We start from the raw sequence: 13790 nt of genomic DNA, 5'->3' as shown, positions 1-13790 counted from the left end.
CAGGGCGCCTGGGTTAGCTCAGTTGGTAGAGCGGACGTCCATGTATTAAGGCTTGGTCCTGACCGCGGCGGCCCGGGTTCGAATCCGGCCTGTGGCCCTTTCCGCATCCACTCTCTCTCTCCCCCCTTTCACGACTCTATCCACTGTCCTGTCATAAAAATGGAAAATGCCCCCAAAAAAATAACTTTAAAAAAAAAAAAGAATGGAGTACAGTGAAGATGGTTTCCACAACTTAAAATGTTTAATGAGTCTGAAAGGATAACAAATTATATTTGGCAACAAATTAAATATTTCCCACTTAAGACTAAATAAATAATGCTTAACTTAAAGAACTTTATAATATAAAATAAATAAATAAAAAAATGATGACTTTCGGACTAACTCCTCAAACAAATCTAAAAAATGCTGGTTGTTTGCTTGGGTTGTCTGGAAACGCTCTTCCTCTTTCCTCGAATCCTCTTGCAAGAAATGCAGAAGTGCCCCCCTTGTGGCACGCCGTTTTCTGGGTGGGGGACCGGTAGAGGTGGATTGCTCATCATGCAGCTCTGCGGTGCCGCTACTTGTGCCAGAATGGGCAGATTCCTCTTCATCCTCAGATGCCTGTCCACAAGTAGCGGACCCAGCTCCGGATGATGAGCCACTGGGGGCCAAGTCAGCCACAGGCTCATGGTTTTCCCCTACACGAGTCCATCAGGACTGGGGCTCGATAGAGGGCCGCCTCCCGATGGACTCATGCATCAGGGAGAACCACGGCCAAGTGGCTGCCTTCACAAATGCTTATTTATGGAGGTGAACCGAGCTCATAAGAAATACAATATTTCACCTTATATTTCCTTTTTAGGTTGTCCCATTTTTTTGGACACCTGTATGGAGGTGAGGCGTCCCTCCAGGCCCATCATTCTTATGACTTCCCTGTGGAGTATAAAACATGTCAACTTAAATGGGAAATTAGGCCTACATGAATGAGAGAAAAAAAGCGCAGTTATGCATGTGGCCAGTGCTCATAACTGGAATTTTATGGCGAAAACATAAGAAAAATAATAACTGACCATAAATTAACAGGTTACAAATAGTCATGGTCATTTAACTCCTCGGGGTTATGATGAGGAGCCGAGATTTGGTTTGCCAGTGTCTCTCGCCAGCCATGGCCCCTTTGTTCCCCCCTGACTGGACGGAGTGGAGACCTTCCAATCTCCTCAACATCTTCGGTGGCTTCGATGATGTCCCCTGCAGTCAGACAAATGCTGTGGAGAGCACAACAAGCAGTGATGACTGCAGAGACAAAGGTGTGATCCACCTCTAAGGCCTTGAACAGAAGGCACCTCCATCGTACCTTCATCATGCCAAAGGCCCGCTCTATTATGTTGCGGGCTTTGGCATGATGGTGGTTAAAGCGGCCCTGTACCCTCCCCTGCAGTGGCTCCCGATATGGGTTGATGATGGTCATGGGTGGACTATGCAGGGGTAACCCCACAATGAAATACCCTGGGGGGGGATACAGAGCCTCTTTATAGATACCGCTGTTTTTGAGGACACAGGTGTCGTGAACGGACCCAGGGTATCCCACAAAGGTATGGAGAAACCGGGCCTTCCCCATCACTTACAGCCTGCAGCTGTATGGATGGGAAGAGCTTACGGTTCACGTAGTCCTGGCCACTGGGTCCGGGAGGGGTCTTCACCCGTATGTGGCACCCGTCGGTGGAAAACACGGGGCTGTTGGCCAGCTGCTGGAATTGCCGCCCAATCTCCTCCAGCTCTGGAGCAGCAGGCAGTGCGATGACTGTGAGCCGGAGAGCAGCAATCTCCCCCACTCCCTTGTGGACCAGCCTGTGTACAGTGGAAACTGGAACTTGGAAGGCCCGGGACACCTCACTGTACGACAAACCGTGCGCCAGCCAGTACACGGTTACCAGTACAGTGATGTGGTGTCCCCAGGCCTGTCTCCTCTCAGGTCCCAGACAGAGCATCAAGGCCTCCAAGGACGCACGGCTGAGCCGGTAATCAAGTAGGTCATGCTCCCCATCAAAATAATTTTTTAAGAGGGGAACAGTGTTGTTCAGGCAGGCACCTGTAGATAGAACTAGAAACATGCTCTCAGTCACAGCAGGGAATGCTGTTTTTTCTCAGTACAGTTACCTGCCTCGGTCCGGCAGTTGGCAGCATATATTGAGGTCAATGTAAGAGAGAAACAATGCAAGTGGGTGAAGCAGAATGCAGGCGACCGGACATGGTGTCGGCCGAGCAGCTCAGCAGGGGCACCGCGCTGGGCTCCCCCATCTGACACACAAGGCACATGAGGAGGAAAGTCAGCAACAAGTCCAGGTGACGGCAGGTGACTGTATGTCACTGTGCTGTTGTCCCATCCTTGTTAGTGTTACTCTATCACTCTGCATCAGGAAAAAAAGGTACATTTTTCTTCCATTTGTTGCTCTTGTGACAAACAAATAATTGTCACTCTGAACACATCATTTCAGTTTGTCGTGCTTCACCATTTTCAACCATTATCTCCATAATATTTTACTATACGTCATGTTTAGTTAACCTTTTTTAATTTTTTTTCTAAATCAAAATGAGCTGAGTGTTTGCTTTTTTAAAGCTTTTTGTGGAGACATGATTTAAACTTTCTCTTCTTTCATTCATGTTCCTGACTACAGGTGTGTCAGACCGGGGGTCAGACCTTGGCCTCATACTCCTCAGCATGTCTCAGGTCTCTGGGGAAGCTGCTGATCACGAGACCTTTCCCCTGCCGTAATGCCGCCGCCACCGCATCACCCAGCAGCTCCAGCAGTGTGTCCTAGACATCCAATACACACACACACAGCACAAGCATTAATTACCATGTAAACACCAATCACTCAACCTAGACAACCTAAAAAAGCAGGGATATGCACGCATTTATACATTTGTGTGAGGCCTTAAGTATACGTACAGCAGGCTGGATCACCAACTGAACAAAGCAGGTTCGCTGTTTGTCAATTAATGAGCCTGAAAAATGATTCTTGAAGTATTTCCTATCTATAAGGGCCCTGCCTTATGTCAAAATGTAGTTCTAAGATCTTTTTTATGTTTGAAGTTGTGCTTACATGGCGAATAGTCAGAAATAAACTTCTGTTGTATCAAAAATAGCTGCAAACGAACAATTTTAGCTTAATATTTATTTTCATTATTGCTTAATCTTTTGATTATGTCGATTAATAGTCAGAAGAATGTCAGAAAAAATGCCCATCACTGGTTCCCAGAGCCCCCAGGTTATGTCTTCTTCACATTGCATATTTTGTCTGACCAACAATTCAAAACCCAAAACATTCAATCAAAAACAGAGAAAATCAACAAAATTATCAGGTTTGAGAAACTGAAACGAGCAAATGTTTGACATTTTTTGCTTGATAAATGACTTTAACGATTTATAAATTATCAAAATAACTATCAGGATATAATGACCATTTTATAAGAATAACTTTTTTTTATTATATTTGCTCAAAGTTACCAACTTTAGCTTTAAGTTGTTGTTGTTGAAGATCAGAGTGAATGCAGATGTCACACTGAAGCTGAGGAGTGAAATACAAAACACAAGATTCACACATGTGAACACAGTACACTGCAATGCTTTTTCTTTGTTTGCATTTTTATTCTTTTTCTTTTCCCAGTTTATAAGGAGGTTCCTAGAAATGCTGCACATGATCATACGGTATATCTTTTTTTATTATATTCAGACAAACATCAAAATGCCTAGAGTGACATAATAGACATAATGCACCTTTTGAAAAGGAACTTTCAGTTTGTTGTCAACACTGCTTCATATTAGGTTGCATTGTAGTTTCAGTCCAAATCTGTCACACGTACATGAACATTAACTACAGTTTGTGACCACTGTACTTTCAGAGCCATTTCCCTGTATTCATGTGTACTGAAGTAATGACTTTCAACACTCTTCTCCTTGATGGTTAAATAATGAAGCAGTTTTATTAATATTATTATTATTTATTATTATTGATGGTTTTAAGTAAAGTGGGAAGATACCGGAGCACCCGAAGTAAAACCCACACTACCGAAGTAGACCACACACTGCTGCCCACTAAGGTGGCCCTGAGAGACCATTCACTGGTCCTTCAGAGACTGATGTCTGTTCTATAGAGATCCATCACTTCTCCTACAGAGACTGGTCTCTGTCCTATGAGGCCCATCACTGGTCCTACAGAGACTGGGCTCTGTCCTATAGAGGCCATTCACTGGCAGGAGGCAGGACTAATATATTATCACCTAAATAAACTTGTCCAGCTCTTGAAGCAGCAGAAGAACTTGCAGATGGAGCAACAACCCGTTGGTGGTGTCTTCATGTGGTTTTCGATAGTGGAGGCAATGTATTCATCAAATTCAGTCTGGTTCAGAATCATTGAGACCAGCACGCCTGTTGCAGAGCCCCACTTCTTGGAAAGGTCCTTGTGGATTGCCTTGTCGGCCTCTTATCATTTTCGGGGTGATTTCAATTTCTGCTCCCTCGAATTCTGCCCATATTTTTTCAAACACGCGCAACGATGGCCTTTGGGTTTTCAAATTTGCAGTTCACCTTGACTTTGTGGAAGATTCGCGTCACCAGCTTCTCAACAATTAGCCTGACAGTGTTTTTTTTGTTCCGTCTGTGCTTTGAGCTGCTTCGATGCTGCGAGTGTTGATTTTGCCAACTCGGTGTTCTTCAAAGCGTCTGTGGCCCGGCCAACGTGGATGCCGGCATAAGTGGCCAACCACCACCTCAGCAGTCCAAAGTAACACCAGACTTTACGGTGTATTTGAGCCTCCATCATCTCACGTAATGAAGCATACTCTGACTGTATGAGTGATTGTAGGACAACGTCAGGTATCCCCTCCATGATGTAATCGTAGAGGAGATCACAAAGTGCCTTTGTGAATACCAGGTCTTTTCCACTGCTAATGTCTTTGAGTGTAGCCAGCAGACCTTTTTGTTTTCCATCACCGTTTGACAGAACCGTAGAGGTAAAATCACTCATGAATTCCTGAATCTCATCCCTGTTTTTAGCTTCGGAGTTGGGGAAGAATTTTTTCTTCAGCTCAGTTGCGGATCGATGTATTGAGAGTTTGTCAAACTGTGTGGCAAAAAAGGTCTTTATCTTTTTCGCCAGTCCCTTCAATTTCAATTTCCTCTCTTTTTTGGGTTCTGGGCAGGCACTTGCCAGACTCTCAACCTCGTCAGTGATCGACTGAACGATCTGAGCTGCAATATTTTCCGTGTCAGATTGCAGCAGCTCTTGCTCGGTGTTGGGCATATCGTCCAGAAGAGGTCTGGTGATTTCCCTGAGCTCTTGCCTAATTATTTTCTGGGTAAGAGGCATCCTCTGCTGATGAGCCGTTGACCTGTTTTGCAACTTCTTCAGCAATCAAGTCGTTTAAGGAAATCGTATTGACGCATGTGATTTCAATGTTCACGTCCAGAACCACAGCAAGAGCCCGAGGGAGTGTGTCTCCCAGACGGCAACTCCGACATGACGTCACAGCTCACTCCGACCTGACGTCAGTTGCCCTTAGCAACCGTTGCTAGGCACCTGCAGCAGCTCTTGATCGTTTTCTCGGGAATCAGCTGGACATATTCCAGTCAGCCAGTAGTTTTCAAATCAATAACCACAAATAAACTATCACAGTTACCATTCTAGCTACTTTTACTTTAGTAACAACACCATTGGTAAGGTTGCTTGTTTTGGGATTTTTTTAGGGAGTTTCTTCTTTTGGGGTTTTCTCTCGCAAGATCTGGCAACACCGCACGTGACACGAGCTCCAACTGCTCTTCTGCTCTGCTGTCCTGGTAGCTAGTTAGCTAACTAACTACTAACACCTCCTGCTTATGTTTAAAGCATTTTATAATCAGCTAAATTGGTAAAAGCTGCATCATGTTGCTTCAAGAGGACTTTGTGGGTGAAGCAACATCGTGTTTGTTGCTGGAGAATCCTCTGTCATCCTCAACCACTAGTTCAGATGGACGGGAAACATGCTAAAAGCTCTGCACTGTTTACCCAACTGGTCTACTCTAGTTGATTTTTTTTCGCTGGACCGCAGAGTAGGGATGGGCGATATATCGAATATAGTCGATGTATCGCGGCTTGTCCCACGTGCGGTATATAAAATGACCTAGGGTTAGGTAAGGGCATGATAACCACGATGATCAAATTGATCATCCTTGATCATCCTCATTAACTCTTTGTGTGAACATGACAGAGCGATGAGACCTTAACGTACCCCCCCCATTTTCGGGGTCGTTCTTTCCACTGATAGCACTGACAAGTCTGTCCGACTTTCGGCTGCGGAGTTACGCGACTTTTTTATATAAAAAAATGTATATCTCTGGAACGGAAGGTCGTAGAGACTCACAACCACGACAGGCGTGTTCAGTGTTCAATTCTGAGTCGACTGGTATAAGTTTGTATTGACTTTTTTTGGGTCCACTACTATTGGTGTCTGATTAGCATGGAAGGGGGAGTGGTTAGGGTTAGTCAAAATGACAGGTCTGGCTGTCCTCCCTATCAAGAGAGGGTTGCATACTTACCACTTGACCAAGTAACAGGTAAGCATAAGGTAAATATATTGGACTCTTTTGTCTGTCATCAGCTATCCCAGGAGCTGTCCAGAATGACTTTATGCAGCATTGCTAACTAGAGCCATTCTGGACAGCTCCTGGAAATCACTGATGAACTCAAGCCACCACGCCACGTCAAGGCAGAGTCCGTGTGGAGGTTGTTTTTTTTGTATTTTTTTGTATTTTTTTTGTTGTTTTATTTTTTTGTTATTCACAATCAACTATAGACAGAGTGTGTGTGTGTGTGTGCATATTTGTGAGTGTGTGTGTGTGCATGTTTGTGGGTTTGTGTGTGTGTGTGCATGTGTGTGTGAGCATGTTTGCGTGTGTGTGTCCAAACCACAATCTCAAAACAAAATAAAATGATTAAGTCTGGCTCCCTAGGATACATCAGATACACACTTCACACCTATCAAACAAAGAAAAAAAAAAGACATTTTTAGTGTGTTTAGCAATGACCTATGACCTTTGACCTATGACCTATTCTCTTCCTTTTCAGGCGAAATGCGTTGTAGCTCCTGATTGGAACCTTTATCTCCCTGCACTTGTCCGTGTAGTGCTGGTATGCCACCTTGTTTTTCAGGGCCGTGTCTGTGGGGATGAGTGCCACCTCCTGGGCTGTCCATTGCTTCGATGTATTTTCAGGGTGGTACATTGCCTGAGACCTCTCCATTGGCCTCAAGTCATCCTGCAGTTCAACCCCTTGAACATCCTCCTCAAGCTCCTGAGGTGCATCCCATGATTGCTGTGCGCGTCAGAGAACAGGTGGAGTTGGCGGCACTGCGCGGTACGGGATGGCCTCGTGGAGTTTAAAGATGATTACATTGAATACTTTCGGCAGGGTGAACTTTGATAGAATCTGCATTTTCTGCAAGTCACCCTGGGAGAGTATGTGGCTCATCTCTGTAATGAGGTCCCTCAGGTAGTTAAAGTTGACGAAGTCACCGTTCATCACCAAGCCAATACAGGAGAGGAAGGTGACAACCTTTAAATGACTGTTGGGATGCTTTTTCAATCCAGCTGGAAGGCGAGCAAGGACCTTCGTCATCCATGCCATGCCGTGGTCCCTGTACTTCTCCAGGTTCCTGGAGTATGTCAGGGATCGCCTCTCCAACTCCACACAGACTTGCATTTTTATGCTAACTTCCGCGGAAGCTGGGAAGGGTTCAGTGTCACTTCCGTGGATTTGTACATAATCCGTAAAATTCCACCACACACTCTTTGTGACCTTGTAGTCCCGGAACTTGAAAGCGGGGAGGAAGTTGAGCTTTGCCTCAACGAAGCCTTGCAAAAGACATTCTTTTACGTCCTTGCCAACCTTCTTGACCAACAAGCGAGCTACGGCAAAGGTGTTTGGCCCTGGAAAACAGTTCTTGACGGAAAGGTCCTCGCAAAGGGTTTCCAGAGGCCAGGCACCTACCAGCCTCCCAGGTGGGGTTGTGGACGTCAGAGCAGACAGGGGTACTCCTTCGTTGCGCTTGTAGAGATCCCCCAGAAGCACTCTGACGAGGGCAGCTCCAGTTACTGATGGGGCTGCATCAAGTGCCTGACACAGAGGAAACAGACGCTCAATGCGCAGCTTTTGCAGGTTGAGTTTGGTCCAGTGATGGAGTGGGGGTGGTGTTTCCTCGGAACTGGCACTTGTATGAGGTGCCAGGCCAAGGAACCCTCTCCGCTTGCTCACGCTCTTATCACTGACAGTACAAGTTCCCAAGGACACACTAAGCTGGAAATCCAGTGGTGAGAGAGGACGCCCATAGAGGATCTCCTCAATTGCAAGCTCACACTGGAACGCCTTCCATGAGGCATCACAGCGTGCCACCCCTACATTTTCCCGATAGAGCTGCGTGAGGGTATCCACCAAGTAACAGAACACATCCCTGAGGATAGAAAGCAGACCCACAGCAGGAGCTTCCTTGAAAGGAACAAGTATTGCTCGTTGCTCCAAGAGGCAGACCAATTTTTCCAAATCGAAGTGCTCTGATGGGTCAAGGATACATGGCAGCAGTTCACCCTCAAACCTCAGAACCTGTTCAATCCGGCATCCTAGCTGACCCACCATCCTGTCATGCAGTTCTTTCATGTGCCCCAAGTAATTCCATGCCCGTGAGAGAAGGTCAGTTTGGTATTTTGGATGTGACAACCCACATGTCACAATTGCACCAGTGACAGGATGCTTGTATGGCATCTGCACGTGAGCATGTGGTGAGTCCACATAGAGTTGAAGGAAGGTGAGCTTGCCATATGGCCCCAGAACATCAAGCAATTCCTTGCTCACGTCCATCCCAGTGTTGTCCAGATTACTCTGAAAATTGGTGGCCTCATGGATCCCCAGTGTGGTGAAGAGGGTGCCCCTGAAACCTACAAGGTCTTGTAAACCATACCTTGAAAAAAGGATATGGGTGTCAGGGTCCTTGGCCTCAATGTTGCAAGCAAAGTGGAAAGAAACAGACCTGCAGTCAGATGGGTCAATGATATCTGTAATATCCCACACTTCTGTATCTTTCTGCCCAAACTGATTTAGTAGAAGAGTTACTTTCATAAATGGACAGGCGTTGGACTTCTCAACTGCCTGGTCAATCAAGGACATTATGAAAGTGCAATCTCTCTTCAAGATGTGGAACCTTGTAGTATCCACACTGCTTTGTTTTCTTATGGTGGGCCGACATTTGTCTTTGTCTGAGAGGCTGTGAAGCAACTCCTTGAAGTTTTCGGTGACATCATTGAGGAGCTCTCTTGCCATCAGGGTGTACAGCTCTTTTGTGAGCAACCTAGTGTCTGGGTTAGTCCTACATGCTGGGACCACAGTCATCAAGAGATGGTAGCCACCATCTACATAACCAAGTGTATGCCCCACTGCATTTCTCAGGGCAAGGACACCATTTTTGCTGTATTTTGTGAGATCCACATGTTTTTTAATTAAGTTGTAATGTGGATTCAATGATCCAGGGTGAAATTTTGGGAGAAGCAGGTAGTGCAGACTGCCTTGAAGCCCCTGAAGTTTTTGAAATTCCACTACAAGTCCATCAACATCAAAAGAGAACTTCAAAAAAGAAGTGGGGTCAGACACTGTTGTGGAATGTATTGCAAGATTGAAATCAGCATGCAAAAAGTCTGCAACATTTGGTGTCTGTCTAAATGCACGTGAAAGATTGTTAGTGTTGATAACACCAACATCAAGTAGAGCATCTGCAAGAGCCATTTCCCTGTATCTGTACTGGTTGAGTGGCAAAATGCATCTGAGGAGGTTCTACAGCTCTCAAGAGCTTATATAGGCCTCTTCCCAATTCTATATCTCGAGAACGGAAGGTCGTACAGAGTCGGGAGTAAGACTGGCGTGTTCAGCATCCACGAAAACCCCCAATTTGATGTTGGTTCTGAGTCTCTACGACCTTCGGTTCCTGAGATACAGTAATACATTCGGTAATTAATTTAAACTAAACTATCTAAGCCAATCAGAGTTCTTTAATTTGAGAGGTGTCATCAGATTCATCAGGTTGGTTGCTGGGGCCCCCCTGACCTCTAGCAACAGGTTACACATTGGTTGATGTGTAATGTGGCAATGAAAGTGAGTTTACATTTGAAATCAAAACAAAGTGATTAGCCACCTGCTTGGCGGGAAACATTAGTTCAAAACTCAATATGCTAGGTGACACACACAGTAAGCTATTGTTGTCATTTAAACTGCGCGGAGCTTCTGTCCTCTGCACCCTCTGTCGGGAGATTAACACACACAACAGCGCCATGCAGCGTCAAAAAGGGTTAGGGTTAGGGTTAGGTAAGGGCATGATAACCACGATGATCAAATTGATCATCCTTATGTCAGACGGAGAACGTTTCCAAGTGTCTACGACACTCGGAATGAGTCTCTACAACCTTCCGTTCTCGAGATATGTCTGTCTGTCTCTCTGTCTGTCTCTCTGTCTCTGTCTGTCTCTCTGTCTCTCTGTCTGTCTGTCTCTCTGTCTGTCTGTCTGTCTGTCTCTCTGTCTGTCTGTCTGTCTCTCTGTCTGTCTCTCTGTCTCTCTGTCTGTCTCTCTGTCTCTCTGTCTGTCTCTCTGTCTGTCTGTCTGTCTCTCTGTCTGTCTGTCTCTCTGTCTGTCTGTCTCTCTGTCTGTCTGTCTGTCTCTTCGCGAACATCGAATACAAATTGTAATGTAATGTTTTGAAGCCATGGCATGAGACTCGCTTTGGCATTTCCTTCTCTCCCTCTCTCCTACGGCTCCCTCTCTCACACATCAAAGACTCCGCCCCCATCCAGACCTCTCTATCCTGGGTGAGTGTGTGCAGCGTTTTACCTGCATAGAGAGTTACGAGGCGGCATTACGCCGTTGTGTTGGCGCTGTAACAAACAGCGCAGTGAACCAGAAAAGCCGCTGCCAAAACTGCCAAAGAGGAAGAAACAAGCAGTCGGATCGCTGCACAGCGGGAGCAGCAGTGTTACCGCTGGTAACGTTTTCACCACCACAGCAAAAAAAAACACTAATGTAAACAAAACTCCTTTTCCCTCACGTTTATGTCGCCAGTTGCCGTTTATAAATGCCGTTGCAAGCGGCAGTCTGCGTTTGTGAAAGCTGCTCCATCCGCCTCTTTACACGTGTGCCATGAATAGTTTCATAATGAACCGAAAATACGTTTACACTTCTCAGTGGGCTGGCTGGCTGGCTGGCCCTCACTGGGCGCATTTCCTCCGTGGCAGTCCGCACACTGCTCTACGGCCGCGGGGGCCGTTGAGTGAGGGCTCGCTGTTCCCTCTCTCGCTGCGGGGAGGGGCGGTCCTCTGCTGGTACAGTACTTGAGTAGCGTACGGACCACCACTGCGACAGCACAAATTGTTTACAAGAGTAGAAGATCTAGTCTCTTAATTTTGCTTTCAAAGTGCACCAGATTGATGCATTTAACTTTAAAATGTACAAAATGTAACTTGTGATTTCCCCCTTTTTGCATGCAAGATTAAAATTGTTCCAAAAGAAACCACTAACGAATATAAACAAAAATGTTTTAATGCAGGCATACAGTGTGCTGCCGTGACTACAAGAATCATCATATTGGTGTGATTGTATGTATCAAAGGGTTAAATTGAGCATTTATGAAGTGCTTAGCGGATATTTGAAAATATCGCGATATATATCGTGTATCGCGATATAACCTAAAAATATCGCAATATTATTTTTAGGCCATATCGCCCAGCCCTACCACACGTCATATTTAATTGATGTCACTTCACGAGACGCTTCAGAGAAAAGGACGTCTCATGTCTCTAAAAACATATCTCCTCTCTTCCTCTCTACTCAAGTCTTTTCCTCGCTTCCTCCGCTCACATCACCCGTGGGCGGGACTAAGACTCGAGGAGAAGGAGTCGAGGAGAGGAATCGAGCCGTATGAAATCGCAAATGGGAAAGGCCCTAGGATGCTGGATTTAAGGCTGGGACCATAACACCTCCGTAATTTCGTTGTCACACCATTTCTTGTCTTCCTGTTTTTAATTGTTTTGATAATGCTCTATTTGTCGCAATACTATCACACTGTTGGTTTGTGAATAGGTTTTCATTTTACAAAAATACTTCTTTTAAAATGTCTTCAATTGTTGTTACTGTTTTCCCTTCTTTAGTCTTCAGTTCATTGGCCACCTTCCCCTCCTTATCTCCGACGCTGCTCCAAATTTTTTAAAGCCTGAAAACCGAGCCATGAGGAGGTGCAGAAGTTTAGTTTTCTCTCAGAACACTTGAATTACAATATGCTGATAATTATGGAAATTTTGCCCAATGATGCCAAAAACTTTGTGCCTACTAAATCTTTAATAAACAGTCACAATAAAACTCTATAGAACAGGGTAAATCATCAATTTCTTATCAAAAAGGTATTCTCAATAAAGCTAATAATGAGCTAAAACAAGACTACTAATGGTAATTAGATATTTTTTAATTCACTACAGTAATTTCTATTGGAGGGGTCTTACCGCCGATGGATACTAGGTGTCAATGTGACTCCACGATAGATACAGCATTAAAATTGTATAAATACAGCTTGTGCATTTGGGGTCATACAGACAGGAAAAATGGATCGACTTTCTTGAAAACACCTGTTGAAAAACTTTAGCAGGGTTGAGAGAGAAAGAGAGAGAGTTATAATATCATTTATTTAACCAGGTTTAGACCATTGACATTAAAATCTTGTTTTCAAGAGCGACCTGGCCCAAGTACAATTATCTATAGATTTCACCATGCCTTTAAATTAATTTAGAGTGACTAGTTCATTTTGCAGGCTATTCCATGCAGATGGTGCAGAAACATAAAGGCCTTCTTTCCCAACTCAGTCCGAACTCTGGGAACAGTCGTAAGCATAGTGCCCTGAGACCGTAACCCATAATTGCCATGTTTTCTGGTTAGAAAGACAGATAAATAACAGGGGAGTCTACCCAGAATGGCCTTATAGATAAAACATACCAATAGCTAATGTATTGACAGAGCAGGCCAATTTACTTTGAGTACAATATACAGTGATGAGTGAGGGTTCTACAGTTTGTAACAAACCTTAAAGCGCCATGATACACAGTATCCAACATATGGAGACAATGGACTGATGCATTTATGTTAAGCAGATCACCATAGTCCAGTACAGGCAGGAACGTCGCTTCAACCAGTTTTCGTCTGACATCAAGAGAAAAACAAGACTTGTTTCTAAAATAAAAACCTAACTTCAATTTCAACTTTTTCACCAGACTCAAATATTTGTATGTGGAGACTGCCTCAATTTGTTGAACTTGAGTAGTAACAATATTCTGATTCAACTCCATCTTCCTAGAGTTAGAAAAGACCAGAAGTTTGTTTTTTTCAGCATTCAGTACAAGCTTCAGTTGGTAAAGCTGAGCTTGGACTGTGTTAAAAGCATTTTGCAGATACTCAAAAGCTATACAGAGGGTAGCTGCACAACCATAAATAACAGTGTCATCTGCATAATAATAAATAATAACTTCAGTTTGTTTGAATTCATTTGCTGAAGTGGAAAAGATAATCTCAGTCCATGGGAAAGTCTCTTAGGAAGTCTATTCAAAACTCTCCTGCGGTGATTAAAGGCCAATTCTTGTGACACAGGAATGTCTCTTGCAGCACTCACCCATGTGATGGTTAATTATTAGCTGGCACACAGACAGGGGTGTCCCGTCCGTGCTACACATGTAAACATGTTCTAGTAGAAACCTAAATTA

The sequence above is a fragment of the Sebastes fasciatus genome, chromosome 1, assembly GCF_043250625.1.
Source record: "Sebastes fasciatus isolate fSebFas1 chromosome 1, fSebFas1.pri, whole genome shotgun sequence".
NCBI classification, from domain to species: Eukaryota; Metazoa; Chordata; class Actinopteri; order Perciformes; family Sebastidae; genus Sebastes; species Sebastes fasciatus.
Note: the sequence above shows the minus strand (reverse complement) of the source record.